Below are 21485 nucleotides of genomic sequence, written 5' to 3'. Positions count from 1 at the left end.
TCCAGTTGGGCAACCCCGTTTATAAAACAGCTGTTATTTACCGAAAAGAGTAACACTTAAGAGTACAGCTCTCTTCGTTTTAAGAGAGTTGTGAGAGCAGTGGTTGTTTTGGCTTTGTTAACGTAATAATAAGCGAAACGAAAAGTCATGTCAAAAGCAAATGAAAGAAAACAAGTTAACACGCACACCAACGAGCCAGCCATTCGTCCAACGATGAAACCAGTTTTAAATGTTGAAAAATCAAAAACAGTCGATGCTTGTATTTGTAACGGTCCGGTTGTCGGTTGTTAGTGCGAAAACAAATTGAACGAGACAATTGTTAAACGTGAAAAACGCGGCGGAAGTCGTGATGAGTAAAAAAATAAAAATAATAAAAATCATGATGATGATGGTGTTGATAATTTAGAAATTAGATGAAGAAGCGAAATAGAAAGAAGAAAGAAAAATAAGATATAATATATAGTATATTTTAAGCCAAATTTGTGCGTGTGTGTCTGTGGAATTAGTGTAAATATAAGCCAGCCATCCGTCTCTGCTCCCCATAAACTTTGTTTAAAAATACAAAAATAAATTATAGTGAAGAAGAAAAAAAGCAAAATAACAAATATCCGAAATTCTACTTGCAAATCAAAAATATAAATATTATTGCAACAAATTAAAGTAAGAAATAAAGCTAGAAAATTATAATAATAGAAATAATTTTTTGGTATTTTATTATTTAGTGTTGTAAAGTGCCCAAGTGGTTGTGCTTTGCGTGTTTGTGTGCGGCGCTTTCGTGAATATGTCTGCTAGTGTAGTTGTATACAAAAAATATGGGCAAAGGTAAAGCAGAAGTGGAAGAAGAAGCATCCTCCTCAACCAGCCAACACTAGTCAGCCAGATATGGTAGATTGTGTGTGCATGTGTAACAAACGGCACACAGTAAATTCTAAAGTGTATGTGAGCGTGTGTCTGTGTGTTTTTGCCCATGAATAGTGTATGTTTATTGTTGGCTTAAAACAGGTTTACAGTTGAAATAGAAGAATCAGAAGCAGAAGAAGAAGCAAAATGAGAAGTTATTACTAGTTTTATGAAAAAAAAATAATCACAAACAAAAACAAATCAAGCAACAGTAACAATAACAACATAACCACAATACCGACATTTATAACAAGCAACCAGCAGCCAACAAGAATACGTCAAAAAGAATGGAATAAAGGTAAGTTCATAAGGCAAAATTTTAATCATAGCCATTTCAACATCATTTTATCCCAACGTATGCCCCTACCTCGCAAAAATGACTATTTTGAAGCGAATAAAAAAAATAAATAAAAAGTTTGCATATATTTTGCAAAAATATACCTACCTTTGGTCATAAACTTTTTTAGTGGTGTATTTATGATTTTGATGTTTTGTTTGCTTTGTAACATTTGACAAATGTTTTTCACAACCTTATTTTCGTTATTCTTTTTTAAAACTACAAATGGCAAACGTTAACGCTTTCTTTATTGCCACTCTGCCTGACCATAACGATAAGTCAATGTGAGCTGCAAGTGAGATCAATTGGAGGCCAGCAATTTAAAAGGTCACCAAACTGTTGTGAAACATCCACCCCGCACACAATTCAGAAAGGAAAGAAAATTACTGTGTCGATTTTCATAAATTTTGTTGGGTGAATGCACATTTTAATATTTGACCTACTGTGGTAATGATTTTGAATACAATTGAAAAGAAAGTGCAAGTATATTTACTAAAATGTTATTTCCAGCGTATTTTTCCGTATCGAGGAAGGGACGAGAGAGAAGAGGAATACATGCTTGTAAGTGAAAATCTTATTACCAATGAAGAAGTCATCTATGCTGTGAAATCGCTAAAGGGCAGAAAAAAAAAATTCCGCCAAAATGCTAAAATTAATCAATGAAAACAATATACAATTGTTTTTTAAACTATTCAACAAAATATATGTGACACAGGACAATATCCACGATATTGATTAAAATCTACATTTATTTCTATAGCAATGAAAGCAAACGCCAGTAAATGCAACAACTACAGACTAATTAGCCTAATGAAGCCCGCCTTAAAACGCAAAAAAGAATACACATCCAAATGCGAAGCTGCAACGGGAGAAACTCAAGTTGGATAATGGGAAACCGAGAAGCGCTACTTAGTGTTCAAGTGCTAATCCAAAAGTGCCGCTACGCCGCTTGAAGTTCTAACATACACAGGTATTGAATATAAAGACAAAAGAAAATCCTTATTGGAACCAGACAGCATCAGCAGAAGTATCCGATGAAATAGCGGTACCCAAAGGTTTAATATACATATATGCTGAACAAATCGTTCCAGAGTGCGTAGAAGGAAAAATTATTGAAATAAAAATACATGGACAATTCATTAACAATACACGATACGCTGATAACACCATGGTAGTAGCGAGTTCTTTACGTGGCTTCCAAAATTTTCTAAATTCCCTCAACGTAATAATTAATTCGTACTGAATATCTATTAATCTCAATAAGACAAAATATATGATCGTAAGTTAAAGTAAAAATTTTTACTACTCCTCACTAAAAATCAGTGAATCAGAAATTTACAGAGTAAAATCGTATCAATACTTGGGAGTACAAATAAATTAGCGGTGGAAATCTTCTAAAGAAGTAAGATGTCGGTTAGAAATGGCGAGAGAAGCGTTTCTCAAATACAAGAACAGTTTAAAAACATTGAACTTAAAAAAAGTATATAGCTTTATATGTATACCTCGGTGTAACAATAAATGATAAGTGGAACATTTCAAATGAAATAAGAAGCAGAATCGAAATGGCGAGAGAAGCTTTTGTAAAATACAAGAATACAAGTCATGATGTTACTATAAAGTCAAAACTAAGATATTTGAAAACATATGTATGGTAAGTTTTGCTATATGGAGTCGAAATGTGGACCCTGAAGGCAGTTGACATGAAAAAACTTGAAGCTTTCGAGATGTGGACTTACAGACGAATTCTAAAAATACCATGGACCAAGATTCTAACGAACAATGAAGTACTGCGAAGAATACATTAAGCAAAAGAGCTTATACGTACAATAAAGAAACGAAAAACAGCATATCTTGGACACATCATGCGAAACAGCAAAAACAAACTACTCCAAAACATTATCCGATGCAGAATAGAAGGAAGACAGTCCAGGGGAAGAAAAGAGAAGTCTTGGATTAACAATATTCAGGAATGGACCGGCATAAATGATGCTGCAACTTTACTCAGCAGGTGTAGAAATCGACAATCTTTTGCTGAAATAATAAACAACTTATAAATACATATGTATATGTACTTAATATAATGTAATATATTTTATGTAATAGCATTGATCGCCATAATTTCGTAAAACGAATAGGCAAATAAAGAAGAAGAAGAACTTAAAAAAGGCTTTATCAAATGCTATGTCTGGTTTGTTCAATTATACGGAGCTGAAACATGGACTGTTAAATCAGCAGACGAGAAGAAACTGGAAGCCTTTGCAATGTGGGCATTACCGATGTGTGTTCAAAGTTCTATGGACCGATCGAGTATCAAATACCGAAGTCCTACGATGGATGAATGTACAACGACAGTTAATGAAAACTATCAAAACCCGAAAAATGTCTTATAGGGCCATTTGATGAGGAATAACAAATATAAGATCCTGCAAATCATTCTCAAATCCCAAGTTGAAGGAAGACGTGGTAGAGGTGCAATGCTTTTATTATCAATGGATATTCAGCTGTCAAAAAGTGTCACTAGAGCGTTATATTTTTAATAATATTTTTAGTTGGGTCTATATTAATAGAAGAAAGAAATGTGCAACTAATATAGAGATTATTGAATTAAATTTATACTACAAACAATACCCTCAAGACTGGCGGGAATCGATATTTGTAACAATACCTAAGAAAAACAATCGGAATTCATGCCGTGATTTCAGACTAATTTGCCTAATGAGCCATGCACTAAAAATCTTCGTACAAATAATAGACCAATATACCCATTATGCGAGATGCATATGGATAAGACATAATTTCGATTCGGCGAAGGCATGGGTACCAGGGAAGCATTGCTTGGAGTTCACATTCTAGTACAAACATGTCGCGAAGTTCAAAAAGACTTATTTATTGGCTTAGTCGACTACGAGAAAGCGTTTGAATCACAATATTGGACCAGAAGAAAGCGATAAAAGATGTATTCAAAATCTATGCTGGAAACAAGTATCAAAGTGAATGGTGAATTATCTGACAATAGGCAACGATGTATTTTGTCATCTCTTCTCTTTAATATATTTTCGGAAAAAAGTATTTCAAGAATCAATAGCATCCAAAAACATTGGCAATAGCATAAATAATACCCTCATCAATAATATCCGATACGCTGATTACACCACATTACTGGCAAGCAGTTTGGCAGGGCTACAACGACTAATTGATGCACTAATGATGAAATGCGAAAATATGTATAACAATCAACATAAGAAAGACAAAATATATGATTGTAAGCAGTAAACATGTGGAAAATAAAGCACATATGGTCATAAATAATATAGAAATACAAAGAGTCTTCTTCTCCTTTATTTGCGCATCCGTGTTTCGGATATATGCTATGTAATTATTATATACAGATTACTTCTTGATTTACAATATTTCTTATGTTTAACAAAATATGGATTTTTATAAATATAGATACCTACTTTCGGCGGCATTTAATAAACTTCTTTCATTTTATGTCCGGTCCATGTCGGAATATTTTTCAGCCAAGAAACTTCGTTTCTTGCTCTACATGGTCATCCATCAAGTCTTCCTCATGATATGTCCCAGGTATGACACTTTTCTATTTTTAACTGCCTTAAGGAGTCGGCAATCTTGATTCATTCTTCTTAGTACCTCGTCATTTCTTATGCGATCTGTCCATGATATTTTTAGTATTCTCGGTATATCCAAATTTCAAATGATTTATTGTCCGTGTTTCTGATGCATATAATAAAACATAATGCATTTATGCCGATGTCAAGACTTCTTATAATCTCGTGGTATTTGTAAAATGCATCTTTTACCATTTCTATTGTAACTACTAAATATTTATAGTTTTTTACTTTTTTTTCTTTTTTGTATTCTTAACGTACTGTTGTTTTCTGAGATGCTAGATATGCTCAGTATTGTTATATATAATTGTTCCACAAAAATCCCAGCCAGGACCCCAATTCATATTAGCTCAATGATAAAGTCCCATATCATACATACTGTTTATCGCCTTGTCCGAACGGCGTGTCTTAAGATACCACTTGTAGAGAAGTTTTACATGGTTGAAATACTCAGGAATAGTCGCCAACAATTTCGTTGAAAGTTTGATGTTACCTGGCCGGAGAATCGAAACCACGACCTTCTTCATCCAAGGTGCATACCATTGTACCACGGTGGCACCCTGGTCCTTATTATTAATGTAGGAAGAGAGAAAATTAGACCTACCACAACATAACCATCAACCACTACAAGTTAGTGTTAGCGAAGCATTCAAACCGTGCAAACGGCATTCAACGACGGGCGAAAGCATAAACTCTAACTCTCTATTCATCTTATTTTCTACATTAATCAATTAATTTTATTGCATGCTTCATTTAATATAATTTAACATTAAATAAACTCATTTCTTTAATTGTTTAATCATAATGAACAAAACTGTTTCAATCCATCTTCTGAACGGATAAGTATAATCCAACAGGGATTCTGTAAAGATTCCCATATTAATATTACTCTGCCAAAACTAGCCGATGAAAAACGTATTCTAAAAATTCATTGGACTGTAGTGTTATTTCTTAATTTATTATCGGAGGTATTATTTATTATTCGAATGAATATAATTTATGCTGGACTGCCTATTAACATAAATAACGATATATCATTCCGTGTGATCTACCCTAATGACCATCACCTGTATGTTAAGTAGATCAGCTGACTGTCAGCTGTAGTTTTAAGGATTGTTTTTGTTATGTTTAAAGATAGATTAAGGAAAACAAAAATGTTAGAATTAAGTACCGCTATATTTTGTATATAAGGACGATGAAATGGAAAATAAAATCAGAAGTCTTACAGAGCCTAAAGTGGCTTTACAACTTCTAGAAAAGTGAAACTCAGCTCTTTTAATTCGAGCTTAGGCAACTAGTTGTGCCTACATAAACAACACTTTAGTTTTCCAAGTGGCGCTATTAAGCACCGGCATAAATCAGTCAGGCAGGTAAATATTAACAGGAAGTCCCAACCAATGCCAAACCCTACCGCCAAACCTGACCGTATTTCAAATGAAAAAGTACAACGACGGATGAATGTCGAACGACAAGTAATAGGCGATGTAAAAATCCGAAAAACATTTTATCTGTGTCATATAATGACCAATGAAACATATCTGCTAAATAAAATTTTCCTATTTAAAATCACCCCTCAAATAATCGAACTCTCTCTTTTAACAGCAAGATATGTCACAAACAGTCGATGGACTACAGTTGAGTAGGAGAGACTATATGTTCGCATCACTAACCAATTTATAAAAATAATGAAGTTTATTTTTTGTTATTTAAATTTGGCGCATCATTTAATAAAACCAATAACAAAGTTCAAAACAACAGCTAAATATCAGGGTTATGTCATTCCAGGCAATGGAGCATAAAACCAGAATGTCTACCACCACAATTATGACACTGACCTCGTTGTGTGAGAACTTTGCTGGCTGGCAAGCTGGATAAATGCTGATGATGTGTGGCTGGGCTGTATGCATGGATCATTGCTGGCTGTTTAGTGGTTGCCTTCCTTTATACATTGATAATATTGGTAATAAAGGTCTCCAGAAAGGGACTGGATGGATAATGATGGAGAGGTGATTGCTTCAGTTGTGGTGCTGTTGTGGTACCGGGGGACTGATGACTGTTGTTGTTTTGTTCTGTCACTAGTGGTGTTTCTATTCCTTTAACCGATTGTTCTTGTTGTTGTCGTTGTTGTGTGTTCAATGGGTTCGTTGATTGTTTGCCAGCCTTAGTTGTTGGTTAGCACGCTGGCTGTCTCGTTGCTTGGTTGGTTGGGTTGATGTTGTTGGTGCTTTTTGAATCCAATTAGGAACGTAAATTGAATTTCACGCAAATTTCCAATTGGAAAAAAATTGTGTTTTATGTTGTGAGCTACGTAGCTGTTGCCATTTGCCGTTGTTGCTCTTCTTCTTCGACGTTGGCTGCTCGTATTTTATTATTTTAACACTAATCGAGTTTCGCGCAATTTACCCACAACTACATGAAAACAAAAACAACAACATACAACAATAAATATGTGCATCATCATCTACACAGGCTCGACAGCAATAACGTCAATAAAACCAATAACACCAACAAAAGACGTACCACAACAAAATACTTGTAAGGGATACTTTCTGGTTTTGGGACTGCTTTGTTGTTGTGGGTGGTCGGCGGCGGTGTGGTGTACGCTTGGTGCAAATAGCCGTTAGACCTTGCATAGACTGTTATGTTGTTATTCAAGCATACGATTTCCAATCATCCATATGTAGATGTATCAGTTTTTTTTATTACTGACCCGAAATTTGTTTTGCGTGAAGGGGAAATTGTATTGGGGTTTGATGGAGAGCGCATACATGGGGAAGGGAAATTAAACGGATTGTGTTGGCATAAATTGGAAGCAACAAACCAATAAATTTTACCAAATCACATAGAAACAAAGTACAGATGTGATACACTTTTCGTATTAATAAGTTTTTAGAAGAAATGTGCAAGGGAATTGGTAAAATTTCGTGACGTGCTAATACTAATTAAAAAAGTGTTCCTTAAAAGTAAACTAAAAAAAACACAGTATTAAAACAATATCACGAAAAAGAAGACCTAAATCCAAATAAATACCAAGCATACACTAGTAGAACCCGGAATGATAAAGGTACACTAGTATAGCCCGGTGAACGCTTTATTTAAATGCGGACAGATAAAGCTAGCTTTCAATACTTCCATTATATTGTCGGGATACTTATTATTTACCGATATATTATTCGGTGTGAAGTACCCTAATACCGATCACCTGTAGTATGCTAAGTACATCAGCTGACCAACCGCAATACATCAAAACCCGATAGAGCCAAATGGTGTTTGTAAGCGCCGACACCCACATAGGTAGGTCTTTTTGTAATTCGAAAAGACGCATTTCAAAAATGCAAGCTACCAGATACACAAGACAAACAACCTTATTGTAAAAATCCTAGTATCAAGATTATATTGTATACCAGATAAAACATATGTACGTTTTATTCACAAATACTGAGACAAATAAAACTATGCTAAGCTATAAGAGCTATTGTTAGAAGTAAGTATAAATCTGAATTCCGAACATTGTAGTGGTGTTCTTTTGCAAAGACGGTAGAAGCAAATATATTGGTGAAGTTTATAAGTATTTTGAATGCATAATATATGTTTTTTATGTAACGAACTCCCTCTATACTGCACATATGCTGTCTATAAATCGGGTATTGACAGCCTATTTTGGTTGCATACCATGGGAAATTTTAATTGTGTAAGTGCATGCTTCGGCTGCTGCATCGACCCCAACGAAAAAAAGCTGAGGCAACAAAAGCTTCCTCGTCTAACATCCATTTATGCATTTTCACAATTTTCTTCAAAATCGGTAACTAAAGGCTCCAATGATGAATCCTGGCTTCGATTCTTGCATATGTGAAAGTTATGTGTGTTAAATATTCTTCTATCGCCATTTGGTAAATTATTTGAACGAGTTCTTCTAATCGAATCATCGATAGAGGAAAAATACTGACTGTCAGTTCGGATTCAGAGCAGGATAATAAAGAAACATCCAAATTCCTTGTAAGAGTTGGAGATGCAATAAAAAAGCAGCGGCTGGCCAAATCATGAATGCCCTCAAATCACTTTTGGGATCAGTGTTAAATGACATACTAGGGTTACCTCAAAGAAGGATTTTAACGCCATGTCTATGCTGTTAGAACTACAAGAAGATCGTCTAAAAGGAATATCTGCAACGCGATCAATTTCGGCCGGATTTAAATGTTTACTTGGAGCCAATTTTGTTTATAATGACTGATTTTCAAATGCAAACAATACAAAAATAATTGAAGTTCTTTTATGACTTCTTGCTCTCGAAATCATTTCCTACCAATATGAATGATCCAAGACGATGTTTCCAGGCCATCATCATAATAACACTGTTCTCATTCCCATAATACCGCATTACACATATTGGTATGTAGATGCAACAATTGTGTGTATTTTCCTCAGTTACATTTAATGAAAGCAAAGAATTGGAATGAAAATGAATAAGTACTTCACATTTGTCGTTGTTGCTTCTTTTCTTGGAAGAATAAGAATAAGAAGAGGAAGTAGTATAAAGTACTTGAAAAGTTAAAAGAAAAAATTAAGATGAAAACAAACCTCACTCACCAACGTCATCATCATGGCAATTCGTTGTCGTCGTCATCATCATCAGTTCGTCTTTAGTACGTAGTATGTAGTTTCACGATGGATGGAAAAGCATGGAAAACAAAACATTCCACAACTTATATATGGCAAAGTACGCACTCAAGATGATGAAGAGAATAAAGCCAAAAAAGCAGCAACAGCAACAAAGCTCCACCAAGAACAACAAATGATTTTAAGTGAAATGAATGAAAATGAATTGTTTGTTTTACTAGAATATGTTGAGTAAAGTGCGTGAGGAAGTGCGGGTCACACATAGAGATTTGTTTTCCTTGAAAGAAGTGGAAACAAACAATAAATATATTCAAGTACATATTTATAGCGATTTCTGTCATCTGTATTCTTCTTGGCTTTTGTAGATCAAAGAGCCATAACCGAAAAGCCCATGGTGAAGGAGGAAGTTGCTAAGGAAAGTTTGAAGAAGAAATTAATTTGCAACTTTGGCATGTTGAAATTTACGACCAAGAAAAAATTAGTTGTATCTGCAGCAGAAATAAGAAGATTCGGAACTAAATATAAAAAAGAAGGGATCCATAGAATAGCTGTAAAAATACCTTAAGTAAATGGTGTCCTTAAAAATGAAGTGCATAAATGTTATTATATAAAATTAATTCAGTTTATTATTAAAATGTTAAACAATTTGTAAGCAAATGTAATGAAAATATTTTGACCAAAAACTATATCAAACGACGATCTCTTAAGACAGACAAAGGAAGATCCAATACTACAACAAATTACCAGACGAATGTGGAAATGGATTAGTCATACATTGCTCAAACCGATTGACCGCATCAGCATTAACATGAAAATGTATTATAAAAGCCCTTTGTTCACAAGTTGAAAAATAAACGAAAAAAAATGGCGTCTCAATTTGGCCAATCTAAAAAGCATTCTCAAAACAATATATATACGCACAAATTCTACAATCCATTCCCGTTATCAAGGGAGTAAGCATAGAAGATGTAGAAGCTTTTAACACAGTATTCGTACCAATATTTCAACTTCCCCTCCATAAGATGACTTTTAAGTAATTTTCTACAAATTCCTCAATTTATTTTACACAATAAAATAGGCGAAATGTTGAAATAACATGAAACCCAGCCTTAGATGATGAAAAATGATTGGAGTAGAGACAAATAACATTTTAAAGCGTTCAGGTGATGTAGAAAGAAAACATCGCATAGAAAAACTTGTCGTATTGTCGAATAGCAGAAAAAAAGGCACGAAGGTAAACCGCCAAACAAACATCAAAGCTCACACCACAAACCCCAACACAAACATTGCAAAAAAAAGAAGGGGACGGCTTATTTTTTCTATACAAGTGTGACGACAACGAATAAAGCGTCAACTAAAATAATTTAAAGTAAAACGTCAGTATTCTCTTGAAATTACGTGAGTTACATGTGTGATGTGTCTATTTGTTTGTTGTTTCTATTTTTTTTTTTTGCTATTTTGCTAAATGAAACATTATTTTTGCTTCTTTAAATTAAAAACAAAATACGTGCAACAAAAAAGATTCGAAACAGAAAAATAAAGATGTTATTACTCATTTAGCTTGAACGGTAGCTGCTGAGTAACAACAAATCACAAAAGTAAATCTACGAAATGCTACAATGCACGTGAATTGCAATTTAACAAATGGATAGCGAGAGATTTGCACAACCTTGTCTTATTAATAGATATCGAAATACGTTTGGGTATAGCAGATTTTCAATTTAGATTTAGCGCCTAAAAAATAGTGAAATTACTTGACGCTACATTACGCGTTTGCGAATTACACGCTGATAGCAATCATTCAAAACACTTGACAGATCAAAAAACCCATCAGTCATCAATCTAAATAAAAACGTCATATTTGTAAACAAATGGGATGAACATACTTAAAATGAAAATTAAGTACGGACATTAGAAGCAAAAACCGCTGGATGAAAAACAATAAATAGTCTAGTACAAAGTCTCTATGAATATTGAATTTTGCAAAGAGTCGGAACATCAAGATACGGATCTGATTCACTTGGGTATATACTTTGGGACGCTACTTTCTCTATTTTCTCCCATTTAAGCCGGCATAGTCACGGAGAAGCTACTTGACAAGTAATAACCTAATAGTTGACTGGTACCAAAACCCCACATCAAAATAAATACAGCAACCAACTCTATCCATATATTAAACATACAAACAATTCAATACCAAAAAATATAACAAAAATCAGAAACATTTTAAAACTTATTGACTTCCCCAATAAAAATGTGAAAGATATTGGTGAAGTTTATAAGTATTTTCAAGTGCATAATACATGTTTTTAGGTAACGAACTCCCTCTATACTGCACATATGCTGTCTATAAATCGGTTATCGACAGCCTATTTTGGTTGCATACTCGGTGGAAACTTTAATTGTGTAAGTGAATGCTTCGCTGCGGCATCGATCCCAACAAATAAAACTAAGGCAAAAAAGCTAAGGCAAAAAAGCTTTCACAATTTTCTTCAAAATCGGCGACTAAAGGCTCCAATCCTGAATTCTACATATTTGGTAAATTATTTGAACGATTTCTTCTATCGATAGAGGACAAATACTGACTGTCAGTTCTGGTAAGAGCAGGACAATAAAGAAACATCCAAATTCCTTATGAGAGTTGGAGATGCAATATCAAAGCAGCGGCTGGCCAAACCATGAATGCCCTAAAATCACTTTTGTGATCTGTGTTTAATGGCATACTAAGGTTACCCCAAAGAAGGATTTTAACATCATGTATATGCTGTTAGAAATACAAGAAGACCCTCTAAAAGGAATATCTGCAACCCGTTCAATTTCGGCCGGATTAACATGTTTACTTGGAGCCAATTTTGTTTATAATGACTGACTTTCAAAAGCAAACAATACAAAATAATTGAAGTAATTTTAAAACTGAATGACTTCCCCAATAAAACTGTGAAAGATCTTATCAACCAAGTTCGATGCAAAAGGTATTATATGGACCAAAAACCGTCTAAGATACATAATTGCGCGACATATGTTCCAGGCTTTTCAGAAGTATTCTCCACCTCTAATCTATATAACAAAGAACATTTCCAATTGGCACTAAAAACTACAAATAACAACTTTTTAGTAGTACGAAGTCAAAAATTCCTACGAAAGACAAATCTAACGTCGTTTATAAGGTGAAATGCAATGGTAACGTGTCCAACATATGCTAGAACGTTATTGGGAAGCCAAAATCAAAACTTAAAACTAGTTTAAGTGCACATAAGTCGGACCAAAGACAGACCTTTGGAACTAAAAATAGCACTAGTCCCCCATTGAGCTCTTACAGGACACTGTCTTAATTTAGTGGACATTTTAACGCAAGAAAATAATTACAAGCGAAGATTTATGCCAGAAGTGCTTCACATAATAAATGTTCCGAGCTACAAGACAGACACAGACCACTGTGCACAAATCTACAGAAACTTAATGGAAAAACCTCAACAACTTCAGTTGGAAAGTATTTATGAAAAATAAAGATATTATTTCTAGTGATTGCAAAATAAAATAAATGTAATTATTGTGATTAAAACAATTTTTGTTAATGCTATTATATAGTAATAGGGATACACAGTGAAATACTATAATCGGGTTTTCAATCATTAGGTTTTAGTGGAAACCTTCAAACTCGATTTTCGGTTGTCGATTATTCGCCGAAACCCGAATATAATCGACCATTTTCGTTGATGCGATCCGTGATGATTATTGGTCTGTTCCAGAACTGCAAGAATCTACTAATTTTTACTATTTTTTCCGATAACATAAAGGGAAAAATGCTATCGTAGTAAAAAATAGTAGCTTCTTGCAGGTTCTGGAACAGAGCCTATATGTATAAAAAAGTATCCTCGATTACGTGGATTTAGCACACCAAATAATTTTTACTATTTTTTTCGATAACATAAAGGAAAAATTGTTCTCGTAGTAAAAATTTGTAGATTCTTGCAAGTTCTGGAACAGGCATAATATGTTTTTAATTTACTGACCTCAAACCAAACTAAAACTTAGAAAATTTATGAGAATAAATACTTCAATCCTTTTTAATATCGAAGGAGAACAAATAAAAGACGTAGAAAAATTCTGCTACCTTGGAAGTAGGCTCTCAGAAACTGGAGGTTCATATGAAGATATACAAGTGTGAATCCGTGCTGCGTGTTTGTCCCTTGATAAAATTACAAGAAAAATAAAGATGCGAATATTCAACGCCACCACTATGTCAGTCTTGTTGTACGGATGATCCACATGGGGATGCAGCACAATTGCTGAGGCTGTAAATATTTGCCAACCGCCGCTGGAAACAACGTTAGTATCTCAGCGATAGAACGTGCTCTAGGTAACTTCTGCCTAGAATCATTCATCGCCATAGTACGGAATAGAATAATTAATATCACACTGGGAATTAGCATGCCGTAAAGGCAAGTAAATAGAGGAATTTTACGGAGGGGAGTGGGTGATTTCAACTGCTTTGACTCCTTTTTTATCAACGAAGTCCTTGATCACATGGTAATTGCTTAAGCGGACGATGTGGTGATACTTGTCTCTGATTTGTTTCAATCCGTGAAATCACTGGTCTAGGGGTGTATCCGGCTAAGACTGATATGGTGTTATTCACTACAAAAATCAAATATGCAATTTCCAATCTACCACGATTACCAGATCAAGATAAATCCTCTACTAAGTCACGCCAAATACTTAGACGTTATCCTAGACCCAAAGCTGTCATCGAAACGTAACATGGAACATCGTGATCATAAAGCACACGTTGCATCCTGCACATGTCACAAAATGTTAGGAAGCAGTTTGGGTCTCCAATCATGAAATGGTGTTATGGATGCTTAGCAGCATATATATGAAGCACTAGTATGGTGGCCGACAGTGGAAAAGAAAACAACACGGAAGAAATTATACGGCATATAAATATCAGCAGTATGGTGGTGACAGGGACAGTGCTGACTTGTACGGCTGAAGTCCTCAACATAGTGATGCACATCCTGCCGACAGATATACACATCAAAGTATGTGTGGCTTGTAATGCTGCAAGGCTACTTGCTATAGGAATGTCGACAAATTACCGGGAGAAATAGTAATTACTGCGGATTCCTTCACTCCTGCAATGACCAATAATTGTCGAGTCGACTCGAGTGTCTTCGCGGAAGAAGCAAACATATGGATATTCACAAAGCTATCTGAGAATCGCAGATACTGACAATAAAGGAAACTTGAACTGAATAACACATCAAGCTCAATAGGAATTTTTGTCGAACATGTAAGGATGTAAAGTTAGGTCAAATGACTAGAGTAGAGCATGTATGAATGGCAGGTCATATGGAACTTGTTGGTAACGAAAAAACATACGAACTAGCGAGACCAGAATCCACCGCTAAATATCTGCCGAAGGCGTCATTCGCAACACTAATGGGAGTAGTTAAAGGGTAAGTAATGCTGATCACAAGTAGATACCCATAACAGGTGGGACAAGATAGAAATATGTCTATTATCAAAAACGTTTCTGATAAGACAAAATCGACGGAACCGGGTAAGACTTATTGCGGTTTTAATCGGTCTCTGATCTATTGGTAACCATGCTAACGCCTTAATCTACTACGTACCGGCCGAAAATGGGTCAGAAGGTCACCAGCGAATGTAACCACCCACACAGAAAAAAATAATTACTGCATTTCAGGAATAGTGTTCATAAAATGTTGCCAAGGTTCAAATTTCTGCATTTCATAAACGCCTTTCATAAAGCAAAAAAAAAAATACTGTTCTTTTCTGAGAGATTGAAAAAAAATTTTGGCGAGTAGTTGTTTTTGTTATTATTGATTGATATAGTCTCAATGTGATGGTGAGACGACGAGACCATTCAAAAGAAAACAAGAACAAAGTTGAGAGCATTTACCGAACAAGAGAGTAAATATGAGAGCAAATAGTGGAATATAGGGAAAAATAGGAAAGTGATTTTGCATCTCTTGAAAATCTTACATATTTTTGAAAAAAATAGTGGCTTTCGGATGGAAATAAAAAACTGCACATGTTTCTTGTGCGAAGTACCTGAACAGTATTAAAAAACTACATCACGAACGAATCTGCATCAAAAAGCTGCACTAATATGTAATACTCCGATGAAAACTGAATCAACCAGCGACCAGCAGATGTAAAACGAGGTACTGTGGAGATAACTAGAGTGTCGTCTGTGGACGGTTGATGAGTTAAATGACATTATAGGTTAATTGTAGTTTCTCCTTAGTGAAGTGAGTGGAAGAAGATTTGGTCTAGTTTGTGTTTAGTCCAGTGGGGTTGTGGAACGTGAAGTTTTGGTAGTCGTAGATGCATTGTGGTTTTGTTGTCGTCTTAACCAAGTGAGGTTGGGTAGGGTGCCTTCGGTTACCATTGGAAGTGGTGAAATGTGCCCTCGTCATGTGCAAAAAGTAGTATCGGTCGTCGTAGAGGCATTGTGGTTGTCTTGTCGTCTGAGCCAAGTGGGATTGTAAAACGTGCCGTTGGCTTTAATACAGGAGATCCAACTGCCACTGCTGTAGCACGTTATGTTCTCGTCAGGGTCAAGTGGGATTGTAAAACGTATACTTGGCTTTAACGCAGACACCAGCGTGCATCGGACCTTCGCAGCTAGTTGTGTTGTCGTCTGATGCAAGTGGGATTATAAAACGTGTAATTGACTGTATCTTGGAATCGATATAAATGAAGAATGGGATTGCCCGACGGAAATAAGAAGGGGTATTGAAATTGGAAATATAAGAAAGTTATGTCCAGCCATGATATAAGTCTTGATAAACATGTAGAGTTGTAAAACCATATACATATGTATGTCGAAGAAATAAGAATCATTGGAAATGTGGATCTACCGCAGAAACAATGGAGTGTTTCGTAAATGAATCGAAATAGAGAGATCATGATAAACATCAAGAGGCGAAAAACTGCCTACCTTGGAGATATCATGAGGAATTCAGAATACAAGCTCTTGCATGATATCAAAAAATCAACAATAGAAATATAAGGAAAAATTCCTAAAGGCCGTAAGGAACTGTCTTGGATTGCGAATATTCAAGAATGGACTGGAATAAGAAACATATGCATTAAGTGCTGCCAGAAGTAAAGACATGTTTGCCGAATTGGTGAAAAATTTAAGAATTTATTTCAAATTTTTAGATACAAGGTGGGTATGTTGATTTCAGGACTACCGTGGCTTAGGGTTATGACTTTTTTACAACATCATATCCCTGTATTATATTTTGATGAGTTTTTACTTAAGATTACATAAAATCTTAATTATAAAGTGATTCGATAAAAAAAGCTTCCGCACAAAAAGCTTTTATAGTTTCTATTTTTCCGAACTTTTGACAAATTTTTGAAGTCACTGTAAGCAGATATTTAACTGAAAACAAGGTATAGGGGCACACGACATAACCAACATGACATAACCGTTTGTTTCTCACTAATTTTATCATCGCATTATACCATTTATATCATTTTATATTATAAAACCTTATTTCATATATCATTAAAATTAAAAGTGGTTTGTGCGGGACCTTTTCTTAAAATTTAAGTGGAATAAAAGTTATTTCAGTCATTAATAAGTAAAAGACCATCCATTCGTGCAAAAGGAAATAATTTTTTAGAAAAAAATTTCATTTCACAGATTTTTTTCAAAAAAAAAAAAAAAAAAAAAAAAAAACAGAGTTGTTTGTGCAGAACCTTTTTTGTAATAAAGTGGAAAGAATGTTATTTTAGGCATTAATTGTCAAAAGTTCGTTCATTCTCACTACAGGAAATCATTTTTGAGAAAAAATTAAAAAAAGTCATAACCCTACTGTGGCTACTACACTATCTTTCTCTCTAAATTTTCCTTCAGAGTATGTGCAGAGTACTCGGAAATTTATCGGAAAGAAAACGAATAAAAATGTTCCTTCATAGATTGTGCAGAGCACTCGGAAAATAATCGGAAAAAGGTTACAAAATCTCGGAAAAAATCTGATATCAGAGTCATCGACAAAAATTGTTGGCTGGGAACTTATTAGAAGGAAAGTCTCACACATCCAATCACGTTTTGTTATTCAGCTTATCAGGCCCATCATATATGAGGCCCATCATACTGATGGAGTTTGGTAACTTCTATTTATTCCAAAATATTGCATATTTTCATATGTGAAGTATTTCCGAAGACTTTTTCTAGCCTCCCCTTAGGACCAACCATAATATTTAAATTACCTCAATGGACCGATAAATTTAAATTATTTTCTTCTCAATACCCAAAATAATGTTACAAAATGTTCAACTTTAAGATTATTCCCATAAACAATACAAACACATTTTGTTTGTGAATAGATGACGACGATGATGCCACAAAAGGTAAAAACATACGGTGCTTTGCTCTCTCTCCCCTCCAACCTCAAATATGAATAAATTTAAAGTTTTTAGTCCTAAATACATTTTAAATATCTTTATCGCTGCAATTCCCTGTGTGAAGTTCCCATATATATTTTTTTTCGTTTAGTTTCAAGAATAAAATACAAGCCACAAGTTTCAGCAACTACGAGTATTTCAAAACTAATTTGAAATTCAAGTTAACTCAGTATCTGAGTTGAAGAGCTGACTGCAGGGCAAGAAGGGAGGCAAAATGTTTACCACCACAACATTTGCTTCTATACCAGTCATCGTCATCTTTAGCCAAATATGCCATGGGATTAGAATTTGCATATTTGAAATAAAATCTTTAACAATTAATATGAAATTTATAAAGAAAACCACAAACACATGACTTGGTTGGATGGTTGGTTGGTAGATTTTCTGTTTTTAGGAATGAAGCACAAATAATAAGGGGTGTTGGAAACGCAATAACAATGGCAACTACAGAATCATCATCACAAGCAAATGCTAAATAGCTTGAATATTCAACAATTCCAAGCAATGCTAGTAAAAAAAGACTCAAAACTTTTCTTGGAAACTTGTACTGAAATCGTATTCCGTGAAGTTGATATTGAGCAAATGAAGAAATTATTGTTTTAAAAGTTTTTCATAATTTTGGAGATGAAGCGAAAATGAAAATTTTGTAATTTGTCTGCAGATGGTGTGGTGGTGTGGTGTTATTCTCGTATTTGATTTCATCCCCCATCTGCCAATCAAAAAAGGTAACCAACAACTTGTCCTTGTCGACACAAGTGGTAATTTGTGGTGTTAAGCTCAATGCATTAAAATTCTTTCCAATGAAATATTCAAGAATATAAGGCGTTTTAATACGCTTTAATATCTAAAATTCCCTGCAAATGCGTGACTTGTTTACTAAGCAAAAACAAAAAAACAATGACAAAGAACATGACTGCCACTGCCACATTTAAATATGCATATGTGTTCCACCTTTATACGGAGGACACTCCTAGGACATATGTACATGCTTTCATATTGTTTCCTTTGAAAGACTTTGGTATATCTCAAGGATTAACTAAGACTTTGGCTAAATGATTGGCACCTACAACAAATCCTATAAATTATTTAAAATGTTGATTTTCCAAAACATGCAAAATAAATGTCAGTCATTCCGGATGATTAAAGATGAGTGGCAGGTACACGACATTGTCACTTACATACATATGTACATATAAATAAATGTATTTACATACATATGTTAATGTACATCCGCATTGAATTTGCAATCTTTAAATATTTACATAGTTTTCTCCTAATGTATGATAAATTAACCTTGACATAAGCCTTTCGAACTTTTGAACTTTAAGATGATGTTAAGTATTATTTCAAATTACATGTCAAATTAGTGTGACATAAATTTAAATGTTTATTTTAAATTAGCAGTAATAAATTCAATTACATAATTTATAGTTTATATTAAACATAATTTTATGTATTTTATTGCAATGAAATGGGATTTTGGAGAACAATTAATATTGTAATTTAATGAATATTGAAAATGATTAATTTTACTCAAAGATAGGTCAACTATCATGCAAATGACATATGCAGCCTTCCTTGTGAAGTTTATATTTCAATTGGGATGGAAAGGTGCAGGTGTAAGCAAATATCAATATATCAAATATATATTATGGAGCGAAAAATTAGCATGGGCAGCTTCGCCACTGTTGCGCTTTCGCCAGCGCCGATTTGATTGATGCTGCATAAAGTTCGTTCAAGGGAAAGTTATGAGTTAATCGAAGGTCTACAATTTTCTTTTTGGTCTTTATGCAGCATCACTAAAATCGGCGCTGACGAAAGCAAAACTGTGGCGAAGCTGCCCCATGTTATCCCACATACACGCAGAAAAATATATGTTGGAAATATGCTTGGATCCAAACAAATATTTGTTTGGGACAGATTGCAAACAAATATATGTTTGGATCCAAACATAATTTTTTTGTGTCCAAACAAATATATGTTTGCAACATTTTGTAACATATCTCAATTTTATTTGTTTGGGTACCAACATATTTTTTGTGTTAGACATATTTTTTTGGAAGGAGAGAGGATTAATTATGTTGTTCTTTTTTCTTCAGTTTTCTAAATGCAATCGTTGAGTAAAGACGGCAAAGTGAGTGAATAAATCAGTGTTTTGTGTTTTCTTTAAGAAATGGTGCTTTTTAGTAAATTAATTTCCCAATACATTTTATAATTTAATTCAGTTTTTCTTTTATTAAAGTCTGTTATGTATTTCTTTGGAATTTTTTATGTACCTATGTGTCTGTTGTTGCTTTTGCTTTTCATACGGGTAAAATGTGCCTCATCGAAATAATGGTTTTAGTCCCCAAGTACGTTTGGACGAAATGTGTTTCAGACAATTTGGAGTTGATTTAGCCATGTCCGTCCGTCTGTCTGTCTGGCTGGTGCGCACGATAACTCTCGAATGGATCAACCGATCCGGTCCAAAATTTGGCTTTCGTAATATTTTGCCCAAACTTAGTTTAAGTTCGAAGATGGGTTATATCGGTCTACTACTTCCGGTACCTCCCCCACAAAAGTTCGAAAATGTTCGGGAAATTTGTGCACACGACAACTCTTGGAGGCAGTCATCAATTTGGCCCATACTTTGTACATCGTGAAATTTCTACCAGACTTAAATGAGGTTCCAATATGGACTCGAACGTTCCACTCTTTCGGGCACCTCCCACACAAAATTTCGGAAAAGTTCAGTTTAGGACGTGCTCTCGAATCGCTTTGATTTTTGTTGTAAAAACATGTATTCACTGTCCGCCATACGACGTTATACACGTTTCATCAGGGGCAAGTCCATACTTCCTGAGCAAATAGCCTGAAAGGTATAAAAAAAACCCTATGACACCGTGTATAGTGGCAGGAACATTATATAAATCTTGAACGGATCTGTCAATTCTGTCCAAAAATTGGTCTTCGCAATATTTTGTCCAAAAATAGTTTATGTTCGAAGATAAACCATATCGGCCCACTCCTTCAGGTACCTCTCTCACAAAAGTTCAAAAATGTTCGGATAAATTGTGCGCACGATAACTCGTGAAGGGAGTGTCCGATGTTATCTATACTTTGCACATCCTAATATATCTACCTAATATAGATCAGGTTCGAATATGGACTATATTTGTCTACTCCTTCTGGTACCTATCACACAAAATTTCCGATAAGTTCACTTTAAGACCTTCTCTCGAATCACTTTGATTTTTGTTGAAGCTATTTGCATTTGCTACCTCCATTACGACGGTAAAATTTTTTTCAGGGGCAAGTCCATATTTCTTGTGAAAGCAGCCCGAAAGGTGTAAAAAACCCCTATGTCGCCATATGTGGCGGTGGGAGAGCACGATAACTCTCGAACTGTTCAACCGCTTTGGTCCAACATTTGGTCTTCATCATATTATATCCAAAGTTAGTATCATGGGGAAATACCGGTCCACAACTTCCGGTACTTTTCCCCAATAGTTAAAAAATGTCACTAAAATGCTAGGACGATATTACCTGAATGGGGCAACCAATTTGGTCCAAAC

The 21485-nt window shown here is 34.7% G+C and overlaps 1 protein-coding gene across 1 annotated transcript in view; it reads left to right on the top strand.

The window, feature by feature from the left end:
* The first annotated feature begins 239 nt into the window (after positions 1-239).
* Positions 240-21485, top strand: part of Kul (Kuzbanian-like) — a 614198-nt gene continuing 592952 nt past the window's right edge. The window contains exons 1-2 of the mRNA XM_073962521.1: positions 240-660; positions 723-1198. The gene's annotated coding sequence lies outside the window, so the exon portion shown is untranslated. The remainder of the gene's footprint in view (positions 661-722; positions 1199-21485) is intronic.

Source organism: Musca autumnalis, unplaced genomic scaffold (assembly GCF_047663935.1).
Source record: "Musca autumnalis isolate F117 unplaced genomic scaffold, ASM4766393v1 scaffold_1, whole genome shotgun sequence".
Lineage (NCBI taxonomy): Eukaryota > Metazoa > Arthropoda > Insecta > Diptera > Muscidae > Musca > Musca autumnalis.
The sequence above is the reverse complement of the archived record's forward strand: the minus strand, read 5'-3'. Positions and strand labels throughout refer to the sequence as shown.